General features: G+C 34.6%; 1 protein-coding gene across 1 annotated transcript in view; it reads right to left on the bottom strand.

The window, feature by feature from the left end:
- The window catches only part of Sgcz (sarcoglycan, zeta), a 1,013,519-nt gene that overhangs the window by 394,673 nt on the left and 600,944 nt on the right, over window positions 1-17,902 (bottom strand). The gene's annotated exons all lie outside the window — the stretch shown is intronic.

The raw sequence follows: 17,902 nt of genomic DNA, 5'->3' as shown, positions 1-17,902 counted from the left end.
AGAAGGGAAGAAAAATAAGTGGAGGAGGAAGGAAGAGAGAGAAAGAGAGATTAAAAGATAAAATCCACACTTTTTTGTGTAAGTCAAAAAAGGCAAGGACCTAAGAACAACAAGCAGTGAGTGCATAGTGAGTCACATAATTATTACTGTGTAATGCAAATTTTTCAAACACTGTCACATCATTGTCATCAAAGTTGTTCATGAGAGCTGTCTGAGTTACATCTACAAGCACACATCATTTCCAGGCAGGTTTGCCCATCCCAACAGGAGGCTGCTCTCCCGGCTCCACATCAAGGAATCTAAAATTCAATAACCGTGCCTACATCCAAGGTGGAGATATCCAGAGACCAAATGTACCACAAAGTCTTCTGTACCTCTCTCTACAAAGGTAAAAGATAAACTTCAGCATATGTGTTTCAACAGAAAAAAATCAGTCTATTTACAAGAACCTATAAAAAGAAAAATATTCTTTTACTAGACTTCTGTAGATATAAATATCTAATTAAAATTTTTATTCATCACTTTGTTGTCTATTTTAGATGAGATTGGGCAGGGTAGTACAGCTATAAACTGTTGATCTATTCTACAAAAGGGATATTTCCTTAAAAGAGAAATGAAAATGCCTTAGAAGAAAATACCTTAGAAGAGAAATAAAAATTTGGTCTCTGAAGTAAAATACACAAAAACCCCAAAAAGAAAATAAAAGTTCTTCCAGGATAAAAATTGCCCTTATTTTCATAAAGCAACAGAGATTCAGTAAATATATCTGTCTCTAACAATTTTGAAAAGCAGATGGGGTAAAAAAGAAAAGGTTATCAAAAAAGGAAACAGTGCTATTGAATTGATGCTTTTTGTATCTTCTCAAGGAATTCAACCATATTTTCTTAAAGCTGAGGTTAAGAGTACTACTCTATATACTTTATCACAAAACATTGTAAAACATCAAAGCTGTTAAAAGACATTGCTAAATTTTTCTTTAAATTTTCTTTTTTCATTTATTTATTTTTAAATTTTTATCATTGTGGCATATGCTCTCTGTATATAATTATTATATTCATTATGGAGAGTTATACATACACATAAGACATATTAATTCATGTTTGTCCCATTCCTAATCTCACTGATCTTACTGGTTTTGAAGTTCATACATGATTTCAGGAGTTATTTAAGTGCAAGGGTAGTGCTAGAGGAAGTAAAGCATCACACAACTCTAAATGACTGAGGAAATTATTCTAAATTTGAAATGTTTGTAATCTTTGCCTACAGTGTTAAACATTGATTCATTTTTATTTATTAACCAAATGATGAAAATGTGTAAATTATGGAAATATAATCAAATTATTTCACTAAGTGTTTATGGTAATTGTGAAGGAATTTACCAAATGTGGAGTTGCAGAGATGTAGGTTGAATGGCTCTTATGTAAAAGGTCTAGGAGTGGAACTGTTTTAGATTTCAGACTTTTTTATTTTTAATTATTTGTATACACTTGATGAAATTTCTTGGGAATGGGACTCAAATTTAAATATACTCTTGTTTACCTTCACTGTACATATAGCCTGCAGGTGATATTGTGCAGCATTCCTGCATTTTGAATGTTACTATCACAGGCAATCAAGTATCATGTAGGCAGTCAAAAGTTTTGAATTTTGGAGCACAAGAATTTCAGATTTTTGGGTTAGGGATTTTCTCAGAAGGAAAAGTATATTTCCTGCAATGTACAGAAACAATCATAATTTGCTGAGAGACAATATTATCACACCAAGATGTATTTCTGATGCATTCTTGTTGTTTTCCTTTCATCCGTAAACTAAACGCTTTCAGAATCCTTTGGAATTATTTATGTTTTCAGGGTTATATACACTCAATCTGGATATCTAAACTACTTGGAACTTCCTTCATTTTAGTTTGTCATTTTGTTTTACATCACATTTGCACCTACAAAATATTCATTAGAATGGAAAACCTTCTAAAACTTAGTCTTTCTTAGTAAATACTGAGCAAGTCATCTACCTTCTTGAACAAGGTTACAGCACTGCTTACACTGATGTAAATGTATCTACATAGTTCAGAGAAGAGCTGTGTTATGTTCCCCCAAAGTCTCATGTGGTATATGTAGGAAGTTTTGAATATGATAGGATTAAGGGGTGTGATGCTGGGATTGAGTGTGATGTTGGGTTTTAGGGAGTTTGACCCTGGGAGTGGGTGTAAAAGCCCAGAGGGTAGTTGTTTGGGCAGAATATAAAAGGGACAGAAAGAAGGCAGCCTTCTGTTTTTGCTGTGTTGCTGCTTGCTGCCATCTGCCTGCCATGAACCTTTTCTCCTTCATGGTATCACTCTGCCATGCCATCTCGCCCTGATGCCAGCCAAATACAAACTGAGTCCTCTTCAGACTGTGAAGTACAATAAACCTTTCCTCCTTTAATTTTGGGTGTTAGATGTTTTGTCTCCAGCAACAAGCAGTGAGAAAAGTAACTGAGACAAGCTGGTTTAAATTTGGACCTTGAACTCACTTTACCAAAAAACAAAACAAAACAGAAACAAATTAAAACATACATTTAAAAATCCATGAGAACAATATTTCCAACATGATAGTAACAAGATTGACCAACAAATGTATTGGCAAATAGAGCTTGTGAACTGCTTATCTTTTTTCTACAAAGATATAGAAAAGGTATATTTAAAATCTGGTTATTTTACCCAGTATGTATAGTTATAAAACATACAAAAATCAGAAGAAAATTAATTTGTGTGGATTGACTCAAACTTGTTTCATCACTAATCATTTAGCCTTAGAAATTCTGGAGAAGTCTCCTGGGCTGAGTAGAGTGGTAGAGAAATAATTTACAAGGGTAGAGATCATTGACTCAAAAGAGATAAAATCCAAACTATAAACACAAAGAATATATTAATTATTTCAATCCAGCAGACATCAAAGTTACAGTATTTTTATATAGATAGTCAGAGTTGGAAATAGTAATAGAGCTTCAGGCAGCAGTGATTTTCATGTAATAAATTATTCATGAAGTAACAACTATGTCCATGGCGACTGCGAGATTGCTGTACTCATGAATTTCCCATATTTGGGATAAACACAATAAACACTTAGAAAATAAATAGCAGTACAACTTACAGTACTCGGAGGAGAATAAATGGGATAATTAAATAGGTACATTATACAGTGTTGCCATGGTTCCCTAACTTAATTTGATCTACAATCTTGAAAAAGGTGGTCATATTTGTGTTTGTGTGGGAAAGATGGCCATGGTTGTATTTGTCACCCAATACAGAGTTTGTAAACAAAAACATAACTTTGCCAAATGCTTCTGTTTGAGAACCAAATTATTTGCAAACAGGAGCATTCATGATCCGAGATACCAGTGTATATGCAGTTGAGTATTACTGAGAAATGCTACAAAGATGATAATCTTGGGAATAAAATAGGAAATACTTTAAAGACAATAAAAAGAGAAGGTCTCCCAAAGTAAGTGGCACCTGAAACTAAAATGTTGAAAGAATTGTAACAAGAATGTTAAAATAACTGTCAGCTTTTATAATCCCAGTTAGAGTGGGCTAAATACAAAATGAAAAATGTAGAAGTGAAGACCATGGATACAAACATTTTTTAAGAGAAAAGTAAGAGCAAATGCATGAGATTATGGAAAAATGTATATAGTCTAGCATCGTAGTGTTAATCGGGGGCCAGTACAAGACTATATGAATGCAGGAGAAAGAAGTACTGAGGAACCTGTAATACAGAGCAATGCATATGGAGACAAATCTGTGATCAGGCATTAGCTATGAGTGTCAACACTAGAGATGCTGATGGAAAATCAACTGGGTAGCTGAGCTACTCAAATTGGAAGTAATTCAGATGGGTTATAATCATAATAACGCCCTATCTCAGTGGACAGATACGATAATTTGCACAACAGAAAATAGCTGTGTTATGATCAGCGTCTGCAGGTGCCTGGCTCAGGACAAGAGGGTCTGAGAATTGCCTATATCTCAGGTTCTTTCTTCAAGGGAACAAAAATGATATAAATGTATGGCACCACAAACTTATTCCATTTGGAATTCAAGGTCTGAGTCCTGGAATTGGTAGAATCTTCTTTTCTACAGCCTTTCCACTTCATTGGCATTTTGATTATTTATTTTGTAAAAACCGAAGTGGAAGAAGAAAGGTGTAAGTGAATGTTACCAGATGAGTAATCTTCCTGGAGGGATATACAAAATCTAAGGAAGAGGAGACTATGTTAACATCTGTGAGACTAGAAAAGAAGACCTGAATGAAGTTTACAATGCAGAAGAAAATTGTTTAAAATTATTATTTTTTGCATTAAGGGTAAAAATAAAAGCTCCCTATGAAATGTTTTGCTTCCTTTCCTGAAAGAAATGACTCAAAAGGGTGACTAAATGACTGCCAGGTGTGTGCCATGGTTTTGTCCTCATGAAGCTGTCCAAGACAAAGTGTGTCAATTTATAAGTGGCTGAACAGATAGAAGATTTCAGAGGAAGGTTGGAACATATGTTTTAAAATTTGGTTTTATGAAAGCAAGAAAGCGATTTTTCAAGCTCTGTATGAAAATTCAGCTATTGAGAATCTATTATCTCCAGTTCATATTTTGCCAATCTAATGATAAAGCTGAAAAAGAGAACTCAATTTTACATTAGAAGCAATATAATTGATTTCATTTTTGAGATAAAGAATTTAGTCATTTTAAAACACTATCCATATAACGCCTGAAAATAATGGAGAGGTGTAAGTAACCACAGAGGCTGGAAGGAAACAGGAAATCATTTGTCTGTCTCTCATGCTAATCTGATTCTTCAGTTTTAAAACATAAACCAAGCATCTAATTTCTACTTAGATCTGCTCTCCCTGTATGGGAAATCCAGACATAAGCGAGACGCACATGTCTGCTGGACAGCATACTGGGTAATTTGTGAAATTGTTTTTAATTTCAGATTATGAAGCTAGCACTTGGCACACTGAAGCCACAATAAGCAACAACTCTGTGACCATAAAAATTAAATTCAGTTCCCAAACCTCTGACATTCCTCAGTGGGAGGGCTTGCATTCCAGAAGTGGTAAATCATGTTGGAGTCACTGTGTGCTGGTTGTTGATCTTGTTAGACTTAACACTACAATTGTCTGCTGTTGGTTCAGACAAGGAATGGAACAGGAGCAGCTCAATGCAGTCCCAGACTTACATGCTAAGCTTCAATCACAGCGTGGCCATTGCCTTCTCTGTGCCCTGGGGCAAGACACTTGGCCTCTCTCAGCCCCACTTTCCTCTCATCTTCAATGAATATTACATTGTCTCATATAAGGGCCATCTGGGAGTTAGAAAATAGGGTGTTAAAATGCAATTTTAACTTTAAACAGAAAAAATTGTCATTTTAACATTTATCATCCACCCTTTAGCTAGTTGTCCCTTATTTTAATGCTGTACAATTATTTTTCCTGGAATTAATTTTAGGAGACACAAGTAAAATACAATTTTCAAAACAAAACGATTGAAGTGCCCCAATTATGTGGTGTGAACTTTACACTCCAAAAGGCATTTAGTTTTCTGCTCCAAGAAAATGAGCCTCTGAACAGCTACTAAACAGTACAGTAACGTCCACTTGCTATGGCAATTTAAACTTTTTCTAGTCCATGGTAATGCGCAAAGGCACATTTCAACATAATGGTAATGAAATTTTGCTATTTAAGAAAAATGTCCATTTGGAGTGGCTTATTTTTTTCCACTAAGTTTATGGAAAAATGCTGTAGTCAGGTTTATAGTGTGGGACAAAAATATTTTTAAAAAGGCCTCCCACTGAATTTCAAAGATGACGAAAGATATCAAAGTCAAACGGGCAGCCTCTTGGGACAGGAAATAACAGAGGATTCTAGCCAAGCTTGAGGGAAAGAGAAATTTGAATAGGCATCAAAGGGACACACTTGTCCAGAAAATAAAAGTTTTATTAAAATGTGGACATTTGGGAGGAACAAGGGGAGGGAAAATGGATTTGAAAGAATTAAGATGTGTTCTGTACATATACCAACCCCGTACAATGAATGTGATTATTGTGTAATACAGACATTTGCTAAAAATTTCAAATAAATAAAGAGTAAAAAAGCAGACTTTTGAAAAGAGAATTTTCATTGACCCGGTAGTCATTCCAGGTCATTTTATCTACCTCATGCACACTAATATTAAATATCTTTACATGGAAAGATTTTTTAGCACTTACATAGATTAAAAATTCAATCACAATTTTGATATTTGTTTAGCTAAGCACTTGAATTTATGCTGTGGAGTAATTCAGTTCTCAGATTTTCTCTGTGACATTGTTACGGTTTGTGCCTGCATGTTCCCCACATTCTCAGGTACTCATGGGGCAAGCTTCTATTCTAGATTTTTGATTGATCCATAGTCTGATGCTGGGATTATGGGTGTGAGTGCTACACCTGCCCTGGGGCAGATGGTTTGCATACAATGTAAGGGAGAGGAAGAGGCTGCATGGAGCCACTCATCCCTTTTGCTCTTTCTGCTTTTGCTGTTTTCTGCCACCATGAACTGTTGCCCTGTGCCATGTGGCACTCTACCTTGGGTCCAGCTGAGTATGGACTGAAACCTCCATAGACTGTGAGCTAAATAAACCTCTCCTTCCTTAATTTTGGGCATTGGGTATTTTGTCTCAGCAACAAGAGAAAAGTAACCAAGGCAGACAGATATACAAAAATGGAGCCATTGAAGTGATTTGGAAGAAGGCTGTAAAGTCTTTTGCATACTCAGAGGGTGTCAGCTCCAAGATCCACACTAACAAAAACACAAAGATTGCAAGCATGGGACTCCTCTTGGCAAGTATTGCTGCATGCACACAGTAAAGAAGAAAGAAAAATACCTTAAGAAAAAAAAAGTTGCCAGAAACACAGCAGGAGAGCTACATCCTCACACTGTGTAAAACAGCAAGGATCTACAGAAAAACATGCTTGAATTACAACAGTGAAACAGAGAATCTGAGAAAAGGTAAGGATGCCAGATTTTACTCTTACATCAAGAGGGAACAAATTTTGCGTCAAGGATGATAGAGTTTGTCTTTCATAAACCTGGTTATGAATTGGAAATCACCACTGCTTATCAAAGAAATATTGCACATAAAATTCAAAGTACTATGGAAAACCATTTTTCTACTTTGAAAATTTTAGCTTTTACTTAATTTACTACACATCATTGATTGTGTCATCAAAACTGATCTGATGTAAAATTTTCTAATGTGTAGTGAACTCAAGAAATTTGTTCTGTTTTGGATGATCTCACTTTTGATGAGGAGATTCATGACAAAAGAGTTTTACTATAATGTGTACTACTTTTAGCAAATTAAGTATAGACTGAGTATGTAAGAATCAAAGATCAATTTACCCAAATATTTTTTAGCAAAATTGAGGACTGGACCCAGGGAATTAAAAGTGACCAACATCTGCACCCACATTTTATTCTTTAATTTTCAGACATGATCTCACTAAGATTCTAATTTATGATCCTCTGTCTCAGCCTCCCAGAATGTTGGGATTACAGGTGGACAACATCATGTCCTGCTGCAATTTTTTCATAGAATTAATAAACGTTGAGTATACAATGAGGAAAACACAGATGACCAATAATTAGAGTTTAACTCTCTTGAAAAGTTGAGATATTTTTGAAAATAAAATGTGTCACTTTTGAAATAACAAGTTAGATTAAGCAAAGCAATGCATGCAGTTCCAGAAGACATAAAGACAGGAAGGAGACAGTAAAAAACCTACATAGCCGGAATAAAGCATAAAGACTGCAAATGGACCTCTCCTTCAGACCTGGATAGATGTCCTGCTAAGCTCAGATCCAGACACACCAACCCTGGCCAGACACACCTGTGCCATAAGTACAATCTACCTTCACACCAAAGGCAGCAGAGAAAGGCAATCTACTTTTTTTATTTTAAGTGTCATAATCAATTTCCTTTCTGTGTAGGTGTTAAGAAGCTAAAAGGATCAACTGATTCTTCTTGTTAGCAGAGGTGCCTATTGAACGATGTAGATGTGCACTCTTTTTCTGTTGCTTTATGATTGTTTCTTGTCTTAGCTCACAATAATATTATAAACCTCTATGGTTATAATCACTTCAGCACCAAATATAGAGCTAGGCGCACTGTAAATGACAAAGAGGTTAAAGTGCACTGTGATTTTATGGATTTCTGGCTCCCTGCCAACATTATCCTGGTGGCTTTATGGTAGAATTCTACTGAAATAGGATTAATTTTCATTACCACATAAGTCATTATACTGCCCCTTAGTACATTACTATTTCATCTATGGATTTTATCAAATGATTCAATAAATGTTTGCTGACTGAATGAACGGATGCATGTATGTAGAAAAATATAGTTGGGGTAATTGGAGAGTGGATGAGTTTGATTTAAAACATATAAAATCATGGCATATTATTTTTATTTGTAAATTAAGAAAGCTGTAACTTCTTAGGACAGATGATAGCACAGCTCTGGTATAGTGGTTTTCCCAGCAATAATCTCTGAAACATATATCTAACTCTAAAATGCCCTGTAAGCCCTTGTGCTGAGTTTTTTTCATTTTCTTTTCTTTTCTTTTTTTTTTTACCGGTACTGGGAATCGAACTCACGACTTTATAATGTGTACTATAATGTGTACTACTTTATAATGTGTACTGCTTGCCAGGCAGGTGCTGTGCCGCTGAACTAAATCCCCAGCCCCTTGTGCTGAGTTTTTAGTACTCTAAGTTAAGACCTTTTGAAATCACATTAAATTTACGAAAATTATCTCTAATTCTGTGGATACTGTCTCAGTATTTAAAGTAATTGCAGCAAAAACTCAAGTAGTTCTAAAAATGTTTAGGTCCTCTATTCTATTTTTGGTACACATGAAATCATCATTACTTTCATTCTTTTCATGTGCATCTCTTTTTGTTAGTCCTCATTGTCAGCATTCTGTTTTAGGGTTTCTTTGGGTCATTGCAAAAGGATTTTACACATTTCCAACTTCTCCCTTATTTTTTGCTGCTATTGTTTGAGTTCAAGAAAAAATTTTCTCAAATATAAATATCATGCTTGTTCAGTATTAAGCAAAACTTATTTTAGCACTTTCTACTCACAAGGGCCTTTTCTAGACGCTGTGAACAGAACAATGAAGCCTGCAAATAAAATTTCTTGTCACTCTGATAGAGGGAACAAAAGCAAATACAGTGTATGGCAAATGAAATATTATTGAGGAGCTAAGGTGTGCAAAGGAAGGGGACAATGAAAATGGATGTTGCAGTTTAGATAGGATGGCCAGATGAGGACCCAGTGAAAACCAAACGTTGAGTAAGGTGCTGGAAGACAGAAGGCAGGCTCTGCATCTGCTGGGGGGTGTGCATGTCAGACACCGGGGGCAATCATGATCTGGAGGCAGATGGGGTTGCAGCAAAGAGATTGAATATCACAGTGAGATCAGATAATTGTGTGGTATCCTGTAGTATAATGGTGTTTGCTTTAAATATCATTTTTCATGACTACCTCAAATAAATTTCATAGTATTTCTTTATCTCTTATTTTTCCCAATCCTAGCTCTATTTTTAAACTTTCTAGAACTTTACCTAGCATTAAATATTCATGTGCTTTTTTTTCTGCCTCTTCCAGTGGAATAAAAGCCATACAAGAAGATGGATTTAGGGCTGTTTCCTGCTATAACTACCTCAAGTTAAACAGGTGGATACTCAATAAAATTTACTGAATAAACAGTTATTTTATACTTCCTAGCCAGGTGTGGTGGCACCTGCCTATACTCTCAGCCTTCAGAAGGCTGAGGCAGAATTCCTGTGTATTCAAGGTCACCTTGGACTATATAGCAAGACCTTGTCACAAAACAAAACAAGACAAATAAAACCACAAACATAGCTCCTATTAACCCAAAAATGTTTTTCCTACATTTAGTAGGTATTTTTTAAGAACTGATTGAGTGAATTTTTCTTTTATCCTCTTTTATGAGGTATATCTCCTTCAATAAACACACAAGTGTAGTGATCAGAAGATGGAATTCATGACCTCTTAAATTTCAATATTCTTTCTACTTTATATTATTTGTGTCACCTAGCCATTTGTATATTTTTCCAGAGTTTTTTATATGAAGGTGAACTCACCAAAATTTAAGTGATAATAAGTGATTATGTACAGTTCTTGTGTGAAAACAGCATGATTTCACAGAAATTTTTTCACAGAGACTTTTTTATGGCTTCTTTTAAAAAGAAACAAGTGATTTTTATCCTATGAGATGGGTTATTACCTCAACAAGTATAAAAGCAAGTGCTTTAAATATTATTTATTCCATTAATTTTACTTTACTCAATCTATGAAGTCACTGTTTTTATGAAGACTATCGAAGTGGATCAGGATAATGGCTGAGTTCATAAAGCTTGCTATGGTATTTCCACCTGGTCATCCTTATTGCTACAGTGGATGAGAAGCAAATCACATCCTCCAGAGATTTGCATGGCTGACTTGATTCCAGATTTTTCAATGTGTAAGTTTTTTTCTGATTGCATTTTTAAAATTATGTATTTACAAAAATGCATTTTTTCAGATACTTTGAGATCTGTTCCAGTACATGGTGCTTGCTTCAGGCTTCTTTTACCTAGTGTCTGTAAAGTTCTTGCTCATTGACAAATCAATGACTTCTGTAGAGCATTTTAAATTCATTTAAAAGAACCCATCTACATTCAAGAAACAGTATAGAGATTGAGAAAGTTTTAGCAGTTGAATGCATATGAAATAAAATTAATTAAACCTTGTCAGGTACTATTCTAAGCATAACTAAAAAGGACAAATAGTATATATGGTCTTTGATATTTATTTAATTTTATTTATTTATCATCACTATTTTAGGAAAACAGGATTGGAATAATAGCAAAATACCTTGAAATAAAAATCGCCTTATTTAAACACTTAAAAATCTGAAACCAAAAATTCCATACATTTTATTTTTAGAATTGGCAAGAAAAAAAATTCTATTAAAGTTTATTTGAAATATTTTATTGATTTAATGAGTCATAAACATTTGCTCACTAGATAAATTTGGTGACCCTCATATTAAGGTGAAAGGTAATTTCAAGTTCTGGTGCAATTTGTAGCACTTCTCATTTTAAGAGAATTTTATTTATTCCTGATAGATATGTTAATGGCAAGCTTATTTTATATAATCCTAAACTGAAAGGAAAAACTCTTCCTATTTAATCTGAACATGAAGCACAATTAAGTAATTTATTTTAAATTATACTCACTCAAGTTGTTTTCTATAATGAAATGAGAAGGAATGCTTTTCAGTACTGCACACTGTAACACTGTTCCTTTTTTCAAGAGAAAGAACAATGCTAATGCTATTAACACCAAATACTCACTTGTGATTATCGTGTGCCAGAGGACAAAGCCCACAAGGGTCACCTACCTATTACCCAGCCCACAGAAGAAGGATAGTAGTATTACCCTCTTTTTTATTTTTGAGACAGGCTCTTTCTCTGCAGACTAGGCTAAGTTCAAACTTGGATTCTTCCTGCCTCAGTCTTCCAAGTATGAGAATTATAGTCCTGCATTATCACATCTAGCCTATTACTCCTTTTTATTAGAAAAAGAAAACCTGAGTAGATTGAAAAAAGTCTCTCCAAGGTCCTGCAGAGGAATAGCTGGTAGAGGAGAAAATGTAAGAACCTCTTAGCTTCTGAACTCATTTTGTCAGCCAGACCCTTTGTAGCCCATTGGCTAAGAACTAAGTAGGTCTTCCACCTAGACTGTTTCCTTAGCTCATCCACACCACTCAACAAAATGTTGTATCATGAATATCCTTCTGGTAATTAAATATCAGAAACTCCCAAAGAGTTAACATTCTTATTGTATCCCATAAATGAATTAAAACTGATATTTTACTGAAACCTCTAGATTCATGGGGGCATTTTGATGCTTCTATTTCAACTATAATACACTATTTTCTCAATATTTTTAATTACCTGCCATATGCAAAACAGTGTACGTACAACTACATATACTACGTTTTTCTAATATTCAGAAGGTACAGGTCTAGTATTCATAAGCAAATATACACATGAATTTAATGCATGCTTCCTAAAATGTGAGAATTGGGCTCTTAGTGAGACAGGAGAGCAGGATGCAGCCCACGGGCTGGGGAAATGAGGCACGACCTGTATATTACAGGATCCCAGGAAATGTTTGCAGAACAGTTTGGTGGCAGCCGTGCACTTGGACTTCTGGAGAAATTGAGCAGATTTTCAAAAACCAAAACCTCATTCCAGCCTGAGAAAGAGGAAACACAAGAGGACAGCGGACACTGAGGCTGTTATTGCTGTGTCCTTTCCTAGTAGCCTGCTGACGTCCTGCACTGTATACTCACTTTCATACTTTCACTTGGCCTCAGTCTCACTCTGCAGAGCCTGTGTCCTCTCCTACCTTTTTTGAAACTGTGAAACCCTACTACTCTTTGCACGCGTTTTGACAAATTCTTTGCTCACAACAGAAAGACCCTAGAAACCACCTCTCAAAGAAGACTGCAGTACCCCAAACTCAGCAACAATACACTAAGTTGCAAGTCTAAGGGTTTCTAATATTAAATGAGCATGATAAGAAGGAGTTTTGGTTCACACAGAGATATCTATTCCTGTTTATAATTGCTTCCAAGATTTCTTAGCATTTCACAAAGAAAATCTTTTTCAAGCTAATATATTACTAATTTCTTGTCATTTTCCCAAAACTTCCCCTGCAAAAAAGCTATTTGTTAGAGAAGTTTCTGGTCACAGATATCCTCCTAGTTGTAATGCATTAGCGTTTTAAGTTTTCACGTTGTATATTTTTCATGTTACTCAGTGGAAGGCAAGAACACTGATAACTATTTCATCAAGTGCAAGTGAGAATGTCAAGTGAATTTCAGAAGTTCGCATGTAGATTTTAGTAATGGAGAAACGACAAAGCACTGAGGACCAAAATACTAACTTGTGCTCTTCTGATGACTCAAGTAGGAGTCAGATGACTTGGAACCATGGCTCTGTAAATACCTTCTGTTAAATTCACACCCAGACACTCAGCTTTGACTGGAAAGAAAAGGGGGTTTTTCTGGTTTCTACCAGCTTTCTGCAGACTGGTCTATTTCACAGAATATCCTCTGTCCTGATTCTATTTCTGTCACTTACCCCAACTGTTTCATGGTTCTGACTCTTGGGTGCAGTACAGTCCCATGTTTAATTTGGCTACATGACTAGATAATATCAGAATTTTCTTCTAAAGTGTCAGGTCAACGTATATATTATTCATTTATACAGAGTCTATCAAATAACGTATATGTACCTTAGTAAACTAAAATTAGTATGATGTTTTTTCAACAGATGGTGTTACCCTTAAACAGGGAACCTAAAGGATATCATATATCACAGAAACCCCACAACACTGCTGGCCTTTAGACATGAAATTGAAAAATACATGTTGAGCAGTCTCAATGACCAAAGTTTCCCAAGCAGCATTTGGCCATACTAGTACCTGTCTAGAAGGTAGTGGCCACCACCATAGGAACCTCTTGTAATTGTAGAAACCAAAGGTAACTTGAGTTAATCTCATGATGTCTCATTAAATTTAGTATAAATATATTCATACAAATTTTCTTTTTCTGAAGTGTGTATACCTTTTTTAGCATTCTCTGTTATACATAATTTGCATCACTCAAAACTAGTTTGGGATTATGTCCAAACTGAATATAATTTAACTAGAGTTAAGGGGAGTATGTAAGAGTGTTATGAATTCTAGAGGACACTCTAAGGTCAATTTCAGAACATTCATTAATGAATAAGGATGCAGGTAACTTGGATTTTTAACAAAATTTTTAAACATAATTCACCAGTAAAGATGAATAAAATTTGATTCATTAAGGCATTAAAGAAAAACACTTGTTTTTAAAGGGCCTAAAATAGTTATTAACAGGTTTTTTTTCTAAATGCAAATGGGATTTAGAAAATTCAAGCCTTGCTGAATAATATCTTATATGTGAACTTATCCTTAAATTTCATGGTCAAAATCTATGAATTTGTTTGGCATGGAACACACTTCTTATTCTATGACTTAGGATCTAAGATGTATACACTGTTGAAAAAGTTATCAGGATTTAATATATACAATTAAATTATTTTTGTCTTTATCCCTCTGCCGATATCATTATTAACACATAGCAAAATCACAGTGAATTTTAAGGAATTAACTTTGATTTCCTTCCCAGCAACAGGAAGAGCACACAAAATATAAATATATATATGAATAGCTGTGATAATTGTATTGCTGATGTCTGATGGTGTATTGAAATGAACAGTTAATGATTACAATTTTTTATGTTCTTTTTTTTTGTTTTTTTTTTATTTTTCTCCGGTACCGGGAACCGAACCGAACTCATGACCTTGCACTTGCCAGGCAGGCGCTTTGCCGCTGAGGTAAATCCCCAGCCCCAATTTTTTGTGTTCTGATAGATTGTGCATGCTTGTGTCTGGTGGTCTGAGCAACTGATCTGAAGATAACAATATGCAGTGGAATTACAATGGTGAACTCCTACCATCCTGTCTAGTGAAACTCTGTATTATCTCTTCTGTTTTATAGAAGAATTATTTTCTTCTTCCCTATACTGGTTTGAGCAATCTTCCATTCTTACATCTTGTAATCTAAGCAATGTAGTTGAGGATAGCAATATGTAATATAACAACCACTCTTGAATGGTATTATTTTGTCTTGAGTCTCTGTATCACTTTGAATGTTCTTGCTTTGATTTGTTTATGTTTGTGATACTGGTATGCTGCTATTGTTCCATTTCTTTGTTTGTTTCTCATTTACTACTCTCTTTAAAATAAAAAAAGAACTTAGGCCTACCCATCATTTTTATTTGTAGTCTGTTAGCTTAACTGTCACCAAACAGTGTTAGAAAAGTCATTAGAAGTATGGAATACATAAAAGAGGCACCTCATCAAGACCAAGGAAATGAATGTATTAAAAAGCTTATTTAGGCAATACCAACTGGAATGGCACAGGCTTGTAAATTCATAGATCTACACAGATCATTCATAATGAGGGAACTCTTTTCCTTTGCTGTTTTGCATTGTAAAAATGACCCATGTCCTAACTTCTCGTTATGCATGGTGTCTTACATATTTTTTTATTGAATGAAATGAAATTGGTTTAGATCTTTGAATCTGGTAGATAAACACTTTAATGATTCATTACGTAAAGTGTACCTTGACTTAGTACAATTATCTTACATGACTTTGGTCTATTATTCTGATTTTCACTCAGTATATGATAAATCAATTTTAAGGACTTATTAGATAAATAAATGAATTTGATGTTGGAAAAATAGAAGGGAGTAGAAAGAAAAGAATTGAAATGTACTTATTTGTACATGTACATGTACCTATATTATTTATCTACAGTGAATATAATCATTTACTGCAAACATATTCATAAAAGTCAGAAAATTAAATGCTTGGGACTGGGGATTTAGCTCAGCAGCACAGTGCTTGTCTGGCAATCACAGGATAGTGAGTTCGATTCCTGGTACCAGAAAAAAAAAACAAACAAAAAAAATTAAATGCTTAAAAAAAACAGTTAGTAAAACTTTTGGAACATCACATCAAATGTGGCAATATTAGACTGTGCAAGTTGATGGGAAAATTGATTTCTGACAAGTACTTATTTACTATTTCCACATCCTCTGTCTTCAGTTGTATTAAATTGTCCTGCTAGTCTCTGTTTTGAGGCAATTTGATCAGTGATGATTCTGGCCAACCACAGTAGTTGAGACTTGGGAAGGACATATGATACCATACAGATAAGGATTTTTTTATATCCATTGACATCATAATACTTTTATCTTGATTTCTTTTTGTATGTGAACAGACAAAAATCCTTGTAAGTTCTCCTGAATCTAAGCAGATGTTATATGTGCCAGATGGTGCTATGGCTTAAAACTACTGTTTTTGTTCTACTGAGTACTCTGGTAGTCTGCTGAAATTCTTTAAAGAGGAGCTATATCCCTCAGCAGTTTGAAGCAGTGAAGTTCTGTTAAGGTGAAGGTTTGCTCATGCATTGTAGCTACCCAACAAGAAATGTCACAAAAGGTCCTGGGGAAAGATTGGCTTAATAAAAAAATCACAAACGCAGAATGCTCAGCTAAACTGTGGGAGAGAAAGGCAAGAGCAGCTAAATAGTAAAGTGGAAAAAGTTTGGGTAACAACAGCAGGGAAATTATTGCTAAAAATAGAAATGTTACCCCATGCATGAAAATATGTTATACAACTGAATGTTAGTTTCTACTATGAGGTTTCACTCATCTAAGAAGTTTAAAAACATACTTTAGAAGTCTAAAAGTGGTAATAATGTTCTAAGTGGAAGTGTCTCATAAAAAATATTATAAAACAGTATAAGCTAAAATAAATTTAGAGATTTTAAGCCTCAGTTTATTAAAGTTATTCTTAATAATTACTTGAAGAAAAATATTAAGTTAAACAACTAAAAGTGTAAGTACAAACAAATAAAATAACAAATAAATGATAGTAGAAATAAAACTGTACACAGAGGAAGATATTGAGTAGGAAAACCTGACTTTTCTTTAGTAATCAGATCTAAATTTATCGATAAATAGAGTAGAACAAAATCATCAGTATTTAAAATTTTTGGAAAAATGTCTTGGCAAATAGTTATCTCTTTATGTGTGATGAATTCAGGTAAAACATGCTTTAAACAACCTGTAAGAACTGCCTGGTACAGGTACAGCGAAATGGTATCACGCATTGTCATTCTGATCAGTTTCTTGTAACTGCTTGGAGAGAGAGATGGGAAGAGCTTCTCCTAGGATCCAAGGGGAGAAATGCCATGACAAATTAGGGAACAGAAGGCTGCTCATTCAGGAACAATTTGTCTGTATTTGCCATCCTTTATCGCTTTGAAAGAAGTAAATTGAACACTAAACTGCTATTGCAGTAGAAAATGACCTTCTTGAGAACCACATGGCCTGTACCACACAGACACATACTCTATGAGATACACTGCTTTAGAATAGTAGAATTTCAAGGCTAGAAGATACATTTTCTCATACATTTGTTACTTTTTTAATCATATGCCTGAGTATGCATTGCTCACAGCCATACTAGGGTTGAAGTCTATCATAAACTTCAAAATCCTAAAGTGTGAGGCAATATATTCATGGGAATGGTATAGAGCAAACTGTGCTAGTTTGTCCAGAGACACACCAGAGTGAGAATGTTTTGCATAATGTTACTTCAGAGGCAAGATTGCTTCACCAGAGTTACTATTCCTTACTAACGTCAAAAAGCAAAACACTTCCTACAAGTCTGGAAGCTATCACATCAGAGTACTCTGAAAATTGTTGAGGACACAGTGATAATGGAAATATAATAAACAACTCAGTGAACAAAAAGCTAAAGTGATGTGTACTTCCTCCAAAATAATCCCCTGTATTGATGTTTTTCAAATACATAATTGCAAGTAAAATGTGTACATCGATACATACACACCCATCTCTGCATATACAATATGTAATTCTACATTTGTGAAGTCCTATACTTCAGATAAAACTCTTCAAAATTCATTATACCCTTTAAATTATAAAAGAGATGAAAAATATCTGTTTCATTTATATTTAATAGTTCAAGTAAAAATATTTAATAAGTATGTCTACCAACCATATATATATTATTCTATTATTTCCAAGTTGTCTTAACTTTCTTCTCAAAATAATATATATGGGGCTGGGGATTTAGCTCAGTGGTACAGCACCTGCCTGGCAAGCACAAGGTCGTGATTTCTATTCCT

The sequence above is a fragment of the Chinchilla lanigera genome, unplaced genomic scaffold, assembly GCF_000276665.1.
Source record: "Chinchilla lanigera isolate Chin_1 unplaced genomic scaffold, ChiLan1.0 scaffold00062, whole genome shotgun sequence".
NCBI classification, from domain to species: domain Eukaryota; kingdom Metazoa; phylum Chordata; class Mammalia; order Rodentia; family Chinchillidae; genus Chinchilla; species Chinchilla lanigera.
Note: the sequence above shows the minus strand (reverse complement) of the source record. Positions and strands in the feature narration are given on the sequence as shown.